Source organism: Hemitrygon akajei, unplaced genomic scaffold, assembly GCF_048418815.1.
Source record: "Hemitrygon akajei unplaced genomic scaffold, sHemAka1.3 Scf000112, whole genome shotgun sequence".
In the NCBI taxonomy this organism is placed as follows: domain Eukaryota; kingdom Metazoa; phylum Chordata; class Chondrichthyes; order Myliobatiformes; family Dasyatidae; genus Hemitrygon; species Hemitrygon akajei.
Genome location: NW_027331998.1, coordinates 1,943,716 through 1,960,132, shown reverse-complemented (window position 1 = coordinate 1,960,132; position 16,417 = coordinate 1,943,716). Strand labels below are relative to the sequence as shown.

The window sequence follows — 16,417 nt, the reverse complement described above, 5'->3', positions numbered from 1 at the left end:
TGTCAATCAAAGGATTTAAACAATAGTTGAAATCACCACCCATTAACATATATTCATTTAAATCCGACAATAAAGCAAATACATTTTTTTAAAAAAAGGATCATCTACATTAGGTGCATATAGGTTAACCAGAACAATTTTTCTTTTTTTAAAAATCTTAATTGATTTATTAAACTTTCTACAGTACTTGTTTTCAGAAGGGCCTGGCTTTAATTTTTTTGATAGTAATTTCAGCCCCTATCTCAAAACTAAATAATATACTGTATATTCTTCATGCAGAAGACATGAGTGGGTTCCTTTTGGTCATTTTTTCTTGTAACTTGGAATTTAATGACATTGAAGATTGGAGGGTGGCTTGTTCTTGGTAGTTGAGGTGATTTTTCCTGGTTTCTTCTTTATGGTTATCGGTTGGGGCTGAGCCACGACTTTAATATAATTGTGCGATTGTTCCAGCTTCATTCGTGCTTTGTAAAATGACACCGACTCTGGATTCAACACCAGGATTTCATGTTGGATGTGTTGGAATTTCTCTTTATCGTCTTCTTCCAAAGATATCATTGTGGGATAGGGGACCAACCCTGGCCGAATGTTATCCATTTGTGGTGCGAGTTGAGTGTCACTGGAAATCAGAGAGGATTCGTTGTACCAAATATCAAACCCGAGTCAGCAGCCGCAGCCTGCATTGAACCACCAGCTTCTGGCAGTACTGCACCTCCACTCGCAGGTCTTGCAATACATCAAAACCCTGTCGGTACTGCTGTTTCAGATCCTTCAACTGAATGATCAGGTTGAACTCATCTTCATCAACTTTAGGCTCATCTTGTTCATTCATGTATTCACCTTCATCTTCTCGCCCCCGTTTCTTGATGTTGAGTGACCGCTTAGTGATGTCAATCTCTTCCTTGGTGTTGTTGATTCGCTCAGTCAGCTCCTTCATCCTCTTCCTCCTTTCAATGAGAATACTTCTATTCTCAATAAGAATTCGATTAATCTCACGTCCTTTCCCTGCTTTGAACATTTCAAACATCACCGCCTTCTGTGGAGGAGTGCTAGGTCCGATCTCCTCCGCTTTGACAATTGATCCAGATAGTGACAGTGACTCAGCATTAGCTGCATCTTGCTCTCTCTGTGCTATAGGTTTTGCAGGAACATCAGGCACAGGTTCTTTTGCTTGGGCTATCATTTCAGGATCTTTTCCTACGACGGGAGCACGTTCCTTCTTGGTAGAGCCAGTTGTTTCTTTGTTCTTTTTTTTTAATTTCTTAGATTTCACTGATGTGGGAGCAAGTCCAGTTCCAAACCCTTCTCCGCTAAGGTCTCCAACCTGGGATTCTACAGATATCCTGTGCTCGACCCAATCAGCTGTAAGGCCTGAAGCTTTACTAGTTTTATCAATGAGGATGTACTCCCTCTGCAACGCAGCCTCGATGTCCTGTTCCTGTTGCCTTTTCCTTATCTGAACCTTGGCACTGACACAGGGCTCGAGTAAAAAGAGAGGAGTTCAGCTGGTTGCAGACGAAGCTTTTGACCAGGCATATTCAAAGCCACCTTTCATTTCCAGTTGACCCAAAAGAAGAGGTCCAGACAGACACATGAACAGAGGGGATAGGAACAGGGATAATAGAAAAGAAGCAAAAGGACGTCGGACAGAGATGGTTGCAGCAGGATGAACAAAAGCAGACGCAGCAGTTGTGAGGCATGGAAGAGTTAGAAGCATGGGCAGTGACGGAGTGAGATTCAGCAGAGCATAACAATTTTTCTATTACAAATTGTTCCTTTAACAATTAAAAATCTACCATTATTATCTGACACAATGTCTTCTTGGATAAATAAAATATTAGGTTTAATAAAAATAGATACTCCCTTTGTTTTGTTTTGACAGGTAGCGTGAAATTGAAGGCCCTTCCTCATTTTAAAAAATCTATTCTGATCAACTGTTTTGATATGCGTTTCCTTGAGCAAAAATTGTATCGGGTTGTAATCAATTAATAATTTTAAAAGTCTTCTTTCGCTTAATAGGATGATTCCAACCACGTACATTCCAACTTATAACATTTCTCTGTTTGATTACCATTAAAAAATTATTTTATTTACCACATAAATACACGCATACCAGTGCAGGCTAATCAAAACTGGCAGTGATAAGTATAACCGCATAAAATTAGAAAGCAAGTATATTTGCCAGTTTCAGTTTTATCAAACAGTTAATAGGAAAAAGGCCCATTACAGTTAAACCAGCCGATAACCATTGGAGCTCATTCTGGAGTATTTGGAAATGAAAGCACCCGCCACATTTTCGAACTTCCCTTGTAAACCATCTTGTGCAAACTGGCTCTATCTATCTCTCTCTCTCCCTCTCACAGGAGTATCAACCTTCTTCCTTGGAGCTATTCATCTGCACAAAGCATTTCTTGCAAAGCAGACTCTCCCACCAACGGCATTCTGCGGCATTTTCTCTTCTGTCCCACTCTGCAGCTCCCACCAAAAGACCCCAAACCAGGCCGCTGTCTGTCACGAAACTCCCTCTGCCTCTAGAACTTTCTCCTGATCCCACCTTCCTGATTGGCTGACATAACATTCCTAAGTTGAACAACATGACTTAATATCTCTAGCCGAAACCAAAACATTCTATCAGCAGGACACACCACTTTTGCAGAAAACTGCTAAAATGAAATACCTGAATACCTGCAGCATATCAGCAGAAATCTTAACCTAAATATGCATGCTCCGGAACTCCGTAATGGGGAAAAAAATACAAAAAAAGAAAACTAAAATTAATCTTACAATTAAACCTATAAATCAAAACTAACCCCAATCCTCCCAGCACCCCAAAAAGCCTGAAATTCTGCAAAAAAAAAGCCGGAATGCCTCCCCATAGAGTGAAAAAAAAGACAGAGACAGTGAGCTACCCATTTTATAATAGTGGATTTAAAATCTTTCCTTAATTCCTCCCCCCCAGTTACAAAAAAAGAGATAACATATGACCCTAAAATAGAAAAGCCCTGCAAAGGAAAGAAAAATGTTTTCTCTTTCAATATGTTTATTAATGTATACAAGAATATATAACAAATACAGAGTATATATATATAAAAATTACTAACAGAATACAGACAATAGAAAAATTGAACTGTATAGGACTGAGTGACATACGTGTATATAGTACATTACCAAAACTGCAAATTTATAGAGTATACATTAAGAATTTTATATATATATATTAAAGAAAAATATTTTACTAAATGTAAAAAGTCAAACACTACAAAGCAACACACCATCATATCATGTTAACTGGTTCTTCTGCCCACTTACAGGCCTTACTTCTAACTGATATATATGCAATTTAAATATCAATTGGCTTTAATGACTTCCATTACTTCACAGAGTATTATTGTGCTGGGACAATGGACACTGCTGAGGCTGGGTACTCATTAAAACATGGAACAGATTCCCGGCTAAAATAGTTAATACAAGAGGGTGTAGCGATGTGCTACGCACAGCGCTGAAATGACGACACGCAGTCGGTAAGTCGTTTCGAGACTAGTTTATTCAAACTTCGCAGCGCTGGCATTTAATCCCTAGCGCCCGCCCTCTCCGGGCGGAAATGACATCAGAGGTGCATTACCAAAGCCTCTCCCCGCGCGCTGGCTATTTGTGAGCCGGTTCGCCTGCGCAGAAAGTGGGTCGCCACATAACCCCCCCCCCCCAGAACTGGCGATACACCCCCCAATGTCCTCAGTCTGGGTCGGACTCTGTTTGGGAGGTCTGCCTCTGCGCCGCGGTCCCTGAACCGCGACCGGCTGCGCCAAGTCCACATGGGCCGGTTTGAGTCGGTCCACCGTGAAAACCTCCTCTTTCCCCCCAATGTCCAGAACGTACATGGACCCGTTGTTGTTGATCACCTTGAACGGCCCCTCGTACGGCCACTGTAGCGGCACCCGGTGTCCGCCCCTTCGTACAAACACAAACTTACAGTTTTGCAGTTCTTTGAGTACATGGGCCGGGGTCAGTCCGTGCTGTGAAGTTGGTACGGGGGCCAGGTTGCCGAGCCTTTCGCGTAGCCTGTCCAGGACTGCTGTGGGTTCTTCCTCTTGCCCCCTTGGGGCTGGTATGAACTCTCCCGGGACGGCCAGGGGTGCGCCGTACACCAGCTCGGCCGACGAGGCGTGCAGATCCTCTTTGGGCGCTGTGCGAATTCCAAGCAGGACCCAGGGAAGCTCATCCACCCAGTTAGGTCCTCTCAGGCGGGCCATGAGAGCCGACTTCAAGTGATGGTGGAAGCGTTCCACCAGTCCGTTCGACTGTGGGTGGTAGACAGTTGTGTGGTGTAGCTGCGTACCCAACAAGCTGGCCACAGCCGACCACAGGCTGGAGGTGAACTGGGCGCCTCTGTCAGAGGTAATGTGGGACGGTACCCCGAAGCGTGCTACCCAGGTGGCAATCAGTGCTCGGGCGCAGGAATCGGCAGATGTGTCAGTGAGCGGGACCGCCTCTGGCCACCTCGTGAACCGGTCTACCATAGTTAGGAGGTACCGCGCTCCTCGGGAACTGGTAGGGGGCCCATGATATCCACATGAATGTGGTCGAACCTCCGGTGGGTGGATTCGAACTGCTGTGGCGGGGCTTTAGTGTGCCGCTGCACCTTGGCTGTTTGGCACTGTGCGCACGTTCTGGCCCATTCACTAACCTGCTTGCAAAGTCCGTGCCATGCGAACTTGCTGGAGACCAGCCGGACGGTTGTCCTGATAGATGGGTGCGCCAAACCGTGTATGGAGTCGAAAACCAGCCGCCTCCAGGCTGCCGGGACGATGGGGCGAGGTTGGCCGGTAGCCACGTCGCACAGGAGCGTCCTATCACCTGGGCCTACGAGAAAGTCCTGCAGCTGCAAACCCGAGACTGCGGTCCTGTAGCTGGGCATCTCATCGTCTGCCTGCTGCGCCTCTGCCAGTGCTGCATAGTCCACCCCCAGGGACAGAGCCTGGACAGCTGGTCTGGAGAATGCGTCCGCCACGATGTTGTCCTTTCCCGAGACATGCTGGATGTCCGTCGTGTACTCGGAGATGTAGGACAGATGTCGCTGCTGGCGAGCCGACCAGGCATCGGACACCTTCGTGAACGTAAAGGTACGCGGTTTGTGGCCCATGAACGTGGTGAAGGGCCTACCTTCTAAGAAGTACCTGAAATGCCGGATTGCCAGGTATAGCGCCAACAGTTCCCGGTCGAAAGCACTGTATTTGAGCTCGGGTGGTCGCAGGTGTTTGCTGAAAAACGCCAGGGGTTGCCAGCGACCCGCGATGATTTGCTCCAGTACCCCACCGACTGTCGTATTAGATGCGTCCACTGTGAGGGTGGTAGGGACGTCCATTCTGGGGTGCACTAGCATCGCGGCGTTCGCCAAGGCTTCTTTCGTTTTAATGAAAGCGGCGGCGGACTCCTCGTCCCAGGTAATGTCCTTGCCCGGATCCGACATCAGGGCGAACAGGGGGCGCATGATTCGGGCAGCTGAAGGGAGGAAACGGTGGTAGAAATTTACCCTACCCATGAATTCCTGAAGGCCTTTGATTGTGTTGGGTCGGGGGAAATGGCGGACCGCATCTACCTTAGCGGGCAGAGGGGTTGCCCCATCTTTAGTAATCCTGTGGCCCAGGAAGTCGATGGTGTCGAGCCCGAACTGGCATTTGGCCGGGTTGATTGTTAGACCGTACTCACTCAGTCGGGTGTAGAGTTGTCGGAGGTGGGACAGATGCTCCTGACGACTGCTGCTGGCTATGAGGATGTTGTCCAAATAGATGAAAGCGAAGTCCAGGTCGCGTCCCACCGCATCCATTAACCGCTGAAACATCTGTGTGGCATTCTTCAGGCCAAACAGCATGCGGAAGAACTCGAAAAGGCCGAAAGGGGTGATGAGTGCCGTTTTAGGGACGTCGTCCGGATGCATCGGGATTTGATGGTATCCCCGGACGAGGTCCACCTTGGAGAAGATCCGTGCACCATGCAGGTTTGCTACAAAATCCTGAATGTGTGGCACAGGGTAGCGGTCCAGTGTTGTAGCCTCGTTCAGCCTGCGGTAGTCGCCGCACGGTCTCCAGCCCCCTGTTGCTTTGGGCACCATGTGCAGGGGGGAGGCCCAGGGGCTGTTGGACCGCCGTATGATCCTCAATTCCTCCATCCGCTTGAATTCCTCCTTCGCCAGGATGAGCTTTTCCGGGGGGAGACTTCGTGCGCGGGCGTGGAGGGGTGGTCCCTGGGTCGGAATGAAGTGCTGTACTCCGTGTCTGGGCATGGCTGCCGTGAACTGCGGTCCCAGAATCGATGGAAAGTCTGCCAGGATTCTGGTGAATTCGTTGTCCGACAGCGTGATGGAGTCCAGGTGTGAGGCCAGCAACTTGGCTTCACCCAGGGAGAACGTCTGGAAAGTCTCGGCATGTACCAGTCTTTTCCCTTGCAAGTCGACCAGCAGGCTGTGAGCTCGCAAGAAGTCCGCCCCCAGGAGTGGTTGGGCCACGGCGGCCAGTGTGAGGTCCCACGTGAACTGGCTGGTGCCGAACTGCAGCTGCCCTCTGCGGGTGCCGTAGGTCCGTAGCGTGCTGCTGTTTGCGGCCCTCAGGGTGGGTCCTGGCTTCCTGTTGCGGGTGTCGTACCCTGTCGGGGGCAAGACGCTGATCTCCGCTCCGGTGTCGACCAAGAAGCGGCATCCCGACTGTTTGTCCCAGACGTACAAGAGGCTGTCCTGGTGGCCAGCCGCCATAGTCATTAGCGGCAGCTGGCCCTGGCCCTGGCAGGGTGGGCAACAACAGCGGGCTTTTGTGCCCCACCGCTGGTGGTAGAAACACCACTGTTCACTGACCTCCTCACTCCTGCCTCTGTGTTGTGCGCGCTTCCCTGCCGGGCCTGGTCTGGTCCGCTGTTGGGCGCGTGACCTGGTAATCTGACCGACGAACACCACGCTCTCCCTCTTGGCTTTCCACAGCACGTCTGCCCGGGCCACCACCTTCCGGGGGTCGCTGAAATCTGCGTCGGCCAGCAGCAGATGTATGTCCTCAGCCAGTTGCTCCAGGAACGCTTGCTTGAAAATGAGGCAGGGCTTGTGTCCGTCAGCCAGGGCCAGCATCTCGTTCATCAATGCTGACGGCAGCCTGCATCCCAAACCGTCCAGGTGAAGCAGGCGGGCACCTCACTCACGCCGTGAGAGGCCAAAGGTCCCAATGAACAGCGCTTTGAATGCTTCATATTTGCCTTCTTCCGGGGGCGACTGTATGAAATCCGCAACCTGGGCGGCCGTCTCCTGGTCAAAGACGCTCACCACATGGTAGTAACGTGTGGAATCAGAGGATATCTGCCGAATCTGGAACTGGGCTTCTGCTTGGCTAAACCACACGCGTGGTCGCAGCGGCCAGAAAGTCAGCAGTTTTAGCGAAACTACGTGAACAGATGAAGAGTCGGTCATCTTTGGTCCAAATCCCGTTTGGACCATCGGGGTCACCAATGTAGCGATGTGCTACACACAGCGCTGAAATAATGACACGCAGTTGGTAAGTGGTTTTGAGACTAGTTTATTCAAACTTCGCAGTGCTGGCATTTAATCCCTAGCGCCCACCCTCTCCGGGCGGAAATGACATCAGAGGTGCATTAACAAAGTCTCTCCCCGCGCGCTGGCTATTTGTGAGTTGGTTCACCTGCGCAGAAAGTGGGTCGCCACGAGGGCACAATTTTACAGTGATCAGAAGAAAATATAGGGATCTCAGAGATGTGTTTTTTTTTCCCCTAGACCAGTGGGTCCATGGAAAGATCTGCCATGGGTAGTTATAGAGGCAGACACCACAAGGGCATTCAAGAATCCTAAATAAGCTCATAGTAAAAAGGAATAATCTACAGGACAGAAGCATTAGATTAATCATGAAGTAGATTAAAAGGTAAGCAGACCAATATGGGTGTCATACGGGGTGTTGCATCAGGACCCAACTGCAGGACAGAGACACTGGAGTACCGGAAACAGGACGAGACGGTACCCAAGGACGGAACGGGATGCAGTCTAGGCAAGGGAAGCAGGACCAGGACGAGGGACTGGGAACAAGGAGCCTGGGGTGGACTCTGAGCCCGAGACTGGACAAAGACAGAGAAACTGGGTCCTGCCTCGGGCTTGGACCCCCAAACCCAGGTGAGGACGTGACGAGGCTCGGCTAGAGACTTGGGGCTTGGCTTGAGGCTGGAGCTTGGGGAACTCGGAGGCTGGAGCCAGGGGCCGACTAGGAACTGTACATCAACATAGAGCTGGGACTGATCCTCCGACAAGCCAGGGCTCACCTTTGACAGGACACTGACATGAGACGTGACAGTACACAGACAGAGAGCCGGGACTGATCCTCCGACAAGCCAGGGCTCACCTTTGACAGGACACTGACATGAGACGGGACAGTACACAGACAGAGAGCCGGGACTGATCCTCCGACAAGCCAGGGCTCACCTTTGACAGGACACTGACATGAGACGGGACAGTACACAGACATAGAGCCGGGACTGATCCTCCGACAAGCCGGGGCTCACCTTTGACAGGACACTGACATGAGACGGGACAGTACACAGACATAGAGCCGGGACTGATCCTCCGACAAGCCAGGGCTCACCTTTGACAGGACACTGACATGAGACGGGACAGTACACAGACATAGAGCCGGGACTGATCCTCCGACAAGCCAGGGCTCACCTTTGACAGGACACTGACATGAGACGGGACAGTACACAGACAGAGAGCCGGGACTGATCCTCCGACAAGCCAGGGCTCACCTTTGACAGGACACTGACATGAGACGGGACAGTACACAGACATAGAGCCGGGACTGATCCTCCGACAAGCCAGGGCTCACGTTTGACAGGACACTGACATGAGACGGGACAGTACACAGACATAGAGCCGGGACTGATCCTCCGACAAGCCAGGGCTCACCTTTGACAGGACACTGACATGAGACGGGACAGTACACAGACAGAGAGCCGGGACTGATCCTCCGACAAGCCAGGGCTCACCTTTGACAGGACACTGACATGAGACGGGACAGTACACAGACATAGAGCCGGGACTTATCCTCCGACAAGCCAGGGCTCACCTTTGACAGGACACTGACATGAGACGGGACAGTACACAGACATAGAGCCGGGACTGATCCTCCGACAAGCCAGGGCTCACCTTTGACAGGACACTGACATGAGACGGGACAGTACACAGACATAGAGCCGGGACTGATCCTCCGACAAGCCAGGGCTCACCTTTGACAGGACACTGACATGAGACGGGACAGTACACAGACATAGAGCCGGGACTTATCCTCCGACAAGCCAGGGCTCACCTTTGACAGGACACTGACATGAGACGGGACAGTACACAGACAGAGAGCCGGGACTTATCCTCCGACAAGCCAGGGCTCACCTTTGACAGGACACTGACATGAGACGGGACAGTACACAGACATAGAGCCGGGACTTATCCTCCGACAAGCCAGGGCTCACCTTTGACAGGACACTGACATGAGACGGGACAGTACACAGACAGAGAGCCGGGACTGATACTCCGACAAGCCAGGGCTCACCTTTGACAGGACACTGACATGAGACGGGACAGTACACAGACATAGAGCCGGGACTGATCCTCCGACAAGCCAGGGCTCACCTTTGACAGGACACTGACATGAGACGGGACAGTACACAGACATAGAGCCGGGACTGATCCTCCGACAAGCCGGGGCTCACCTTTGACAGGACACTGACATGAGACGGGACAGTACACAGACATAGAGCCGGGACTGATCGTCCGACAAGCCGGGGCTCACCTTTGACAGGACACTGACATGAGACGGGACAGTACACAGACATAGAGCCGGGACTGATCCTCCGACAAGCCAGGGCTCACCTTTGACAGGACACTGACATGAGACGGGACAGTACACAGACATAGAGCCGGGACTTATCCTCCGACAAGCCAGGGCTCACCTTTGACAGGACACTGACATGAGACGGGACAGTACACAGACATAGAGCCGGGACTGATCCACCGACAAGCCAGGGCTCACCTTTGACAGGACACTGACATGAGACGGGACAGTACACAGACATAGAGCCGGGACTTATCCTCCGACAAGCCAGGGCTCACCTTTGACAGGACACTGACATGAGACGGGACAGTACACAGACATAGAGCCGGGACTGATCCACCGACAAGCCAGGGCTCACCTTTGACAGGACACTGACATGAGACGGGACAGTACACAGACAGAGAGCCGGGACTGATCCTCCGACAAGCCAGGGCTCACCTTTGACAGGACACTGACATGAGACGGGACAGTACACAGACATAGAGCCGGGACTGATACTCCGACAAGCCAGGGCTCACCTTTGACAGGACACTGACATGAGACGTGACAGTACACAGACATAGAGCCGGGACTTATCCTCCGACAAGCCAGGGCTCACCTTTGACAGGACACTGACATGAGACGTGACAGTACACAGACATAGAGCCGGGACTTATCCACCGACAAGCCGGGATAACTCCACACCAAGGTGGGGCAGATCCCCCCGCAGGGCAACAGCAGAACGACCAGACTTACCCCACAGAGGCGAGGACAGGAAGAGACAAACACCAAGGAACGACAGACAGTTCCACCTCTTCATCGGGGTAGCTCCAAGTAGCCATTACGGCCGGCAACCTTGGCTGGCTACGGAAGCAACCGGATCCCCACGTAGCTCGGAGTGGCTGACGTCCACCCAGCTGGCCCAGGAAACAGCTGAATCTAAACTGCAATGACAGCTCCGACTACTACCAGCAAGGCTCCCAGAAGCCATGGTTCTCTAACGCAGCCCCAACGATGGCAAGAGCCCGTTCCAGCCTCCCACCAGCCATCTGTGCCATGAGTATCTTGACAAGACAACCCCCCTGTGGTGAACTACATATACCTGTCTGGACACGCCCCCCCCCCCCCGCTGACTGCTCCTGTGGGTCCTCCCACTGACCGTGGCTCTTCCCACAGACCCCCGGTATAAAGGCGATTGGAGACACAGCCCCAGCCTCAGTCTCCAGGATGTTGTGTGGTGGGCTCTTGCTGCTTGTTCTTTCTTCCAGCCAATAAAAGCCTATATCTCGCCTCACGTCTCCGAGAGTTATTGATGGTGCATCACCCACCACACTCAATGCCAGGGCCACTCATATTCCCAGTTCCAATAGGAGCCTCAGGTGTTTCCAGTTAAGTCCAACCACAGGAAGAGTCCGCCGGAAAACCCGGAGTCCGGAGTCCACGGACCTCAGACTGAACTATCACAATGGGCCAAAGTGCCAGCACTGTTCAGTTTTTCTCTATAACATCTAGCTCCCCATATTCAGCATAAAAGTTCAGAGAAAGAAATGTTTATACTTAATCCTTAAAAACATGCTGGGGGAATGCAGAAACAATCTCCAAGGATGCCAAAACATTAAAATTAAACAAGGGGAAAAATACCTATATAATCTCTAGTGAAGAAAAATCAGCACCATTTTCCATTTAACTGACACGCCCAATGAAAAACTGTTTTTCTTAAACAAAACTTATTATCTATCGACTAAGCACTCCCAACTATATATTACGTAAAAAGACCTTATGAGCTATGAAAACTATCACTTAATTCATGAAAAAGGAGGATAAAAACAAATAATCAAACGATCTGCCCGTTGTCTTAATCCGCTCAGTAGACCTAACAGATCTCGGAAAAGCCATTCATCGTTCACATCTTCTTTAAATGGTCGATCGATCAAAAGACATCTTAAGCAAATCAGAAATATTCAAAGCTTACCTTCTTTCCAAAAGAACGATTATTCAGCAGATCTAAAACCATTCAAACCTCGGCTACAACCGGAATAGAGTTAACATAGTCCAATGCCTCTTCGGGGTCCAGAAAAACAGGCGGAGTCGAATCTTTGGAATTCCGAGCGCCCACGGTGCCGTGTGTGCAGAGAGGAGGAGCCACTTTCAGATGGACTGTCCCAATCCCCGGCCCAAGGAGCCCACCTCTGGCACCACTGCCTCCGTCGCCCCTATCCCTGCGCCCGCTTCTGCCCCTTCCCCTACCCCGGGGGGTCCTGAGGTGAGAGTGCGACCGGGGATGGGGAGGAGACTCCGCAGGGGAGGAAGGCAAAGAGATCGTCCCGACACCCGTGGAGGAACGCCCCCGAGAACAGGAGCTCGGCCCTACCACTGCCTGCCCTGAAGGTCAGGGGCGGGGTGATGGAAGTGGAGGTCCCTGTACCTCCGACCTGAGAGGGAAGCGGAGGTCCCTGTACCTGCGTGCTCCTCCGACCTGAGAGGGAGGAGGAGCTCCTCTCCCGATAGAGGAGAGAGAGTAGACGCAGGGGAGTCATCAGAGGGAGTGGAAATCCCGGTGGAGGCTGGCCTCAAAACCTGAACTCCTCGATATGGCCTGGAGCTCTGTGGTGGGTGGAGTCTGTGCACCGGAACATCAGAATCAGATTTATCATCACCGGCATGTGTCGTGGAATTCATCTTTGCAGCAGCAGTTCGATGCAATACATAATCTAGAAGGAAAATCAATCGATCTGTGCTGTACTATTTTATACTCTATGTTCTAATTACAGGATGTGTATATTGAATAGATTAAAGATCGTGCAAAAACAGAAATAATACAGATTACAAAGGTGAGGTAGTGTCCAAGGGTTCAATGTCCATTCAGGAATCCGACGGCAGAAGGGGAAGAAGCTGTTCCTGAATGGCTGAGTGTGTGCCTTCAGGCTTCTGTACCTCCTACCTGACGGTAACAGTGAGAAAAGGGCACGCCCTGGGTGCTGGAGGTCCTCAATGATGGACGCTGGCTTTCTGAGACACCGCTCCCTGATGATGGCCCGCGTACTTTGTAGGCTCATACCCGAGATGGAGCCGACTAGATTTACAACCCTCTGCTGCAGCAGGGATGGCCAACCCATGGCACACGTGCCAGAAGTGGCGCTTTGGATGATTAGAGGTGGCGCATTGCACCCCAGTGATAATAATTAAAAAAAGCAAGCCCACGCATGCAAGAAGTATTAACCAAAAACTGATTTGTAGAGAGAAAAAAAAAATAACAGGAATTCAAGCAGCTTAGAGCCAGAAATGGGTTTTACTTTGAATAAATCTAAAACTTGGGAATTATTTTCAGTGACTCTATTATTTTGTGCACATCTTTTGGCGAATGTCATCTTCTTTAACATTAATCTGTTTTTAATTTAAAGAAAAAATGTTCAACGAGTCAAACTAGGAAAGAAGGACTTTATTGTTCTGCAGTCGTTCCATGACTCTTCAATACACGTTTGATACTTGTTCGATCCTGAGGTGTCTGCACCAGGGTTTTGCCAGTCCGTTTACTACTGTTGGGCTTGAAATTCTGCCCTGTATTCTTTTAGGAAGAGAGACAACTAACACCGGAATATAGCAACACGTGGCTTTATTGGCTGGAATCGTAACTGGTACAGCGAGTCAAGGAAATCGCTGGAGAAGGCGCGCTTTCTGGCCTCTCCTTACAATCTGCTCTTATTTATATCCCTTTTTCCCCCCACCACAATACCCCGTTACATATTAGGTAATATCGGGCACTCGTGTCCATCTATTGGCCCATAGCCAGATGCTCACGAGTTTCTTTTGTTTACTGTATCGCGTGACACTAATAGTATCGGTGTAGCGGGGTCCCCAGTTTCGCTCCCCCTCGCTCGCATTCCAGCTTCCTAACATGATGTGCGTTACGTGAGCCACTCCTGACCTGTAATGGCGGTCCCGAATTAACCCCAACACGAATTAACCCCGACACAAATTAACCCCAATACTAATTAACCCCAACACTACCGACACTCGTACGCTACGGAGTTGTGCTCTGGTCGTCCCTTACGAACATTTGCAGTTTTGTCCTTCTTCAAAAATTAAGCCTTGTTTTTACATTCAGTTACCCATCACAGTGCAAAAGAGAAGCAGGAAGTGATGGTAAGCGTGAATTCAATGAACAGCGGGAAAATGAGTTCTTGCTTATAAGCGGGTCCGCCAGGAAAACGATTGTGCATTGTTTGTGAAAACACTTTCTCACATAATAGAAGACATGATCTTAATGGACACTATACAACACAACATCAGACTGAAATAGAAGGAAAACTGAAGCTAGTGCTTGGGTCTGAGTTATGGAAAGGATATGTGATTAAGAAAAAGGAAGAAATCAAAAGAAGACAAGATATATTTGTTAAAAGCCTCATTAAGGTAAGTAATGTTTATCTTGTTTTTATATTAAATCAATATATCATGTAAAATGCTAAATATATCTATATTAACATATTTTTACAAGAATTGAGTGGGGGTACGAGAGTTGTATGGCGCATCTGAACTCATGCGTGGAAAAATAGACGCATGGAATGTAAAAGGTTGGCCACCCCTGCTCTGCAGCTTCTTCCGGTCCTGTGCGGTAGCCCCTCCATACCAGACAGTGATGCAACCTGTCAGAATGCTCTCTGCGCTACCTCTATATAAGTTTTTGAGTGTTTTTATTGACATACCAAATCTCTTCAAACTCCTAATGATGGATAGTTGCTGTCTTGCCTTCTTTGTAACTGCATCAATATGTTGGAATCTGGTTATGTCCTCAGAGATCTTTACACGCAAGAACTTGAAGCTGCTCACTCCCTCCACTTCTGACCCCTCTATGAGGATTGGGATGTGTTCCTCCGTCTGACCCTTCCCGAAGTCCACAATCAGCTCTGTGGTCTGACTGACGCTGAGTGCCAGGTTGTCACTGCGGCATCTCGCCCCTGTACGCCCTCTCGTCTCCTTCTGAGATTACCGAGGGTGGCTTTTCCCCTGATTTGGCAATTGAGACGGCCCTGGTACCCTCCACCCAGGTCTTATTAGTCAGTGCCTCCTGAGAGGCAGGTACACCGAGTAAAGATGGTGAAGCTGTGACCAGCCCCTCTCAGTGTCAGGATCCAGATCCCAGAACCGGAGAAGTCAGGGTCCACCTTGGGCCTGGCTCCTGAGGGGAGGGATGTAAACCACCAGGCCGAGCCCATCAGCCCTTCGTTCACAAGGAATTCCTGGGAGATATTCCTCTGTCGTTGCTCCTGGTGGGATTAGGGATGTAAACCACCAGGCCGAGTCCATCAGCCCTTCGTTCACAAGGAATTCCCGGGAGATATTCCTCTATCGTTGTTCCTGGGGGGGGGTTTAGGGATGTAATCCACCAGGCCGACCCCATCAGCCCTTCGTTCACAAGGAATTCCCGGGAGATATTCCTCTGTCGTTGTTCCTGGGGGGGTTTAGGGATGTAATCCACCAGGCCGACCCCATCAGCCCTTCGTTCACAAGGAATTCCTGGGAGATATTCCTCTGTCATTGTTCCTGGGGGGGTTAGGGATGAGGCAAAGGAGTAGCTGGCAGGTGCGAAGGAGTGTGGGTGGGTTAGAAGAACTCCCGTCTGCTCATGGGGAGGAAGATGGGGGGGCTCTATGTATAGTGAGGGGTTAGAGGAGGGCATTTGATAGTGAGGCAGTGGACATCCTCACCCCTCCCGAGAAGACCCATTTGATGGTGCAGACAAGATCAAAGAGATTATTTGCACATCCGAGGGTTTGAATCATCGGCCAAAACTCACCTCCCTCCGCGGGTCCAGCAAGCTGAGGTCGGTGAAGCCCTTGCGTATCATCCTCAGATGGAAGGGGAATGCTATGTCCGGGATTGATGGGCGGCGGCCGTAAAGCCCTCCGGTATAAACTGGTGAGAGACAGCCGGGTGGGTAGCAACCTCGTGCCTTCGAGGGGTCGCCGGTCACAAGGTGGCTCTGGAAACTCTCCAGCCCAGGGGGCCAAGAGCTTTCCTGCTCTTTTCAGGGAGTGTAGGGTGAAGGGTGGCTCTGCTCTCAGAGAGAAGGGTGCTGGTGCAGAGGACTCGCGTGCTTCCCATATGAAGCTCACCACAGCTGGCATCGGGTGTTCATCCGCAGGTTTACCAACCTCTCAGCCCTTGGGCGCAGGAGATCTGCAGTGAGTTTACGGCAGGAAACCCATCCCATCCCACCAGACGAGTCCACTTTCCTCCTGGGGTGGCAGGCAGGGGTCTGCATGAGCCACCTCAGCTCCAGGGGCTGGCCTTCCTGTTGGCCCCAATTTTCCAGCCGAGTGACATACAACCATAGAACATTACAGCACAGAAACAGGCCTTTTGGCCCTTCCTGGCTGTGCCGAACCATTTTTCTGCCTAGTCCCACTGACCTGCACCTGGACCGTATCCCTCCATACCCCTCTCATCCATATACCTGTCCAAGTTTTTCTTAAATGTTAAAAGTGAGCCCGCATTCACCACTTCATCCGGCAGCTCATTCCACACTCCCACCACTCTCTGTGTGACGAAGCCCCCCCCCCCGCTTAATGTTCCCT

General features: G+C 50.6%; 1 pseudogene; it reads right to left on the bottom strand.

Annotated features, from left to right (window-relative positions):
* Window positions 1–256: 256 nt before the first annotated feature.
* LOC140723409 (kinesin-like protein KIF9 pseudogene) lies at window positions 257–15,687 on the bottom strand (annotated as a pseudogene).
* Between the last annotated feature and the right edge of the window lie 730 nt (window positions 15,688–16,417).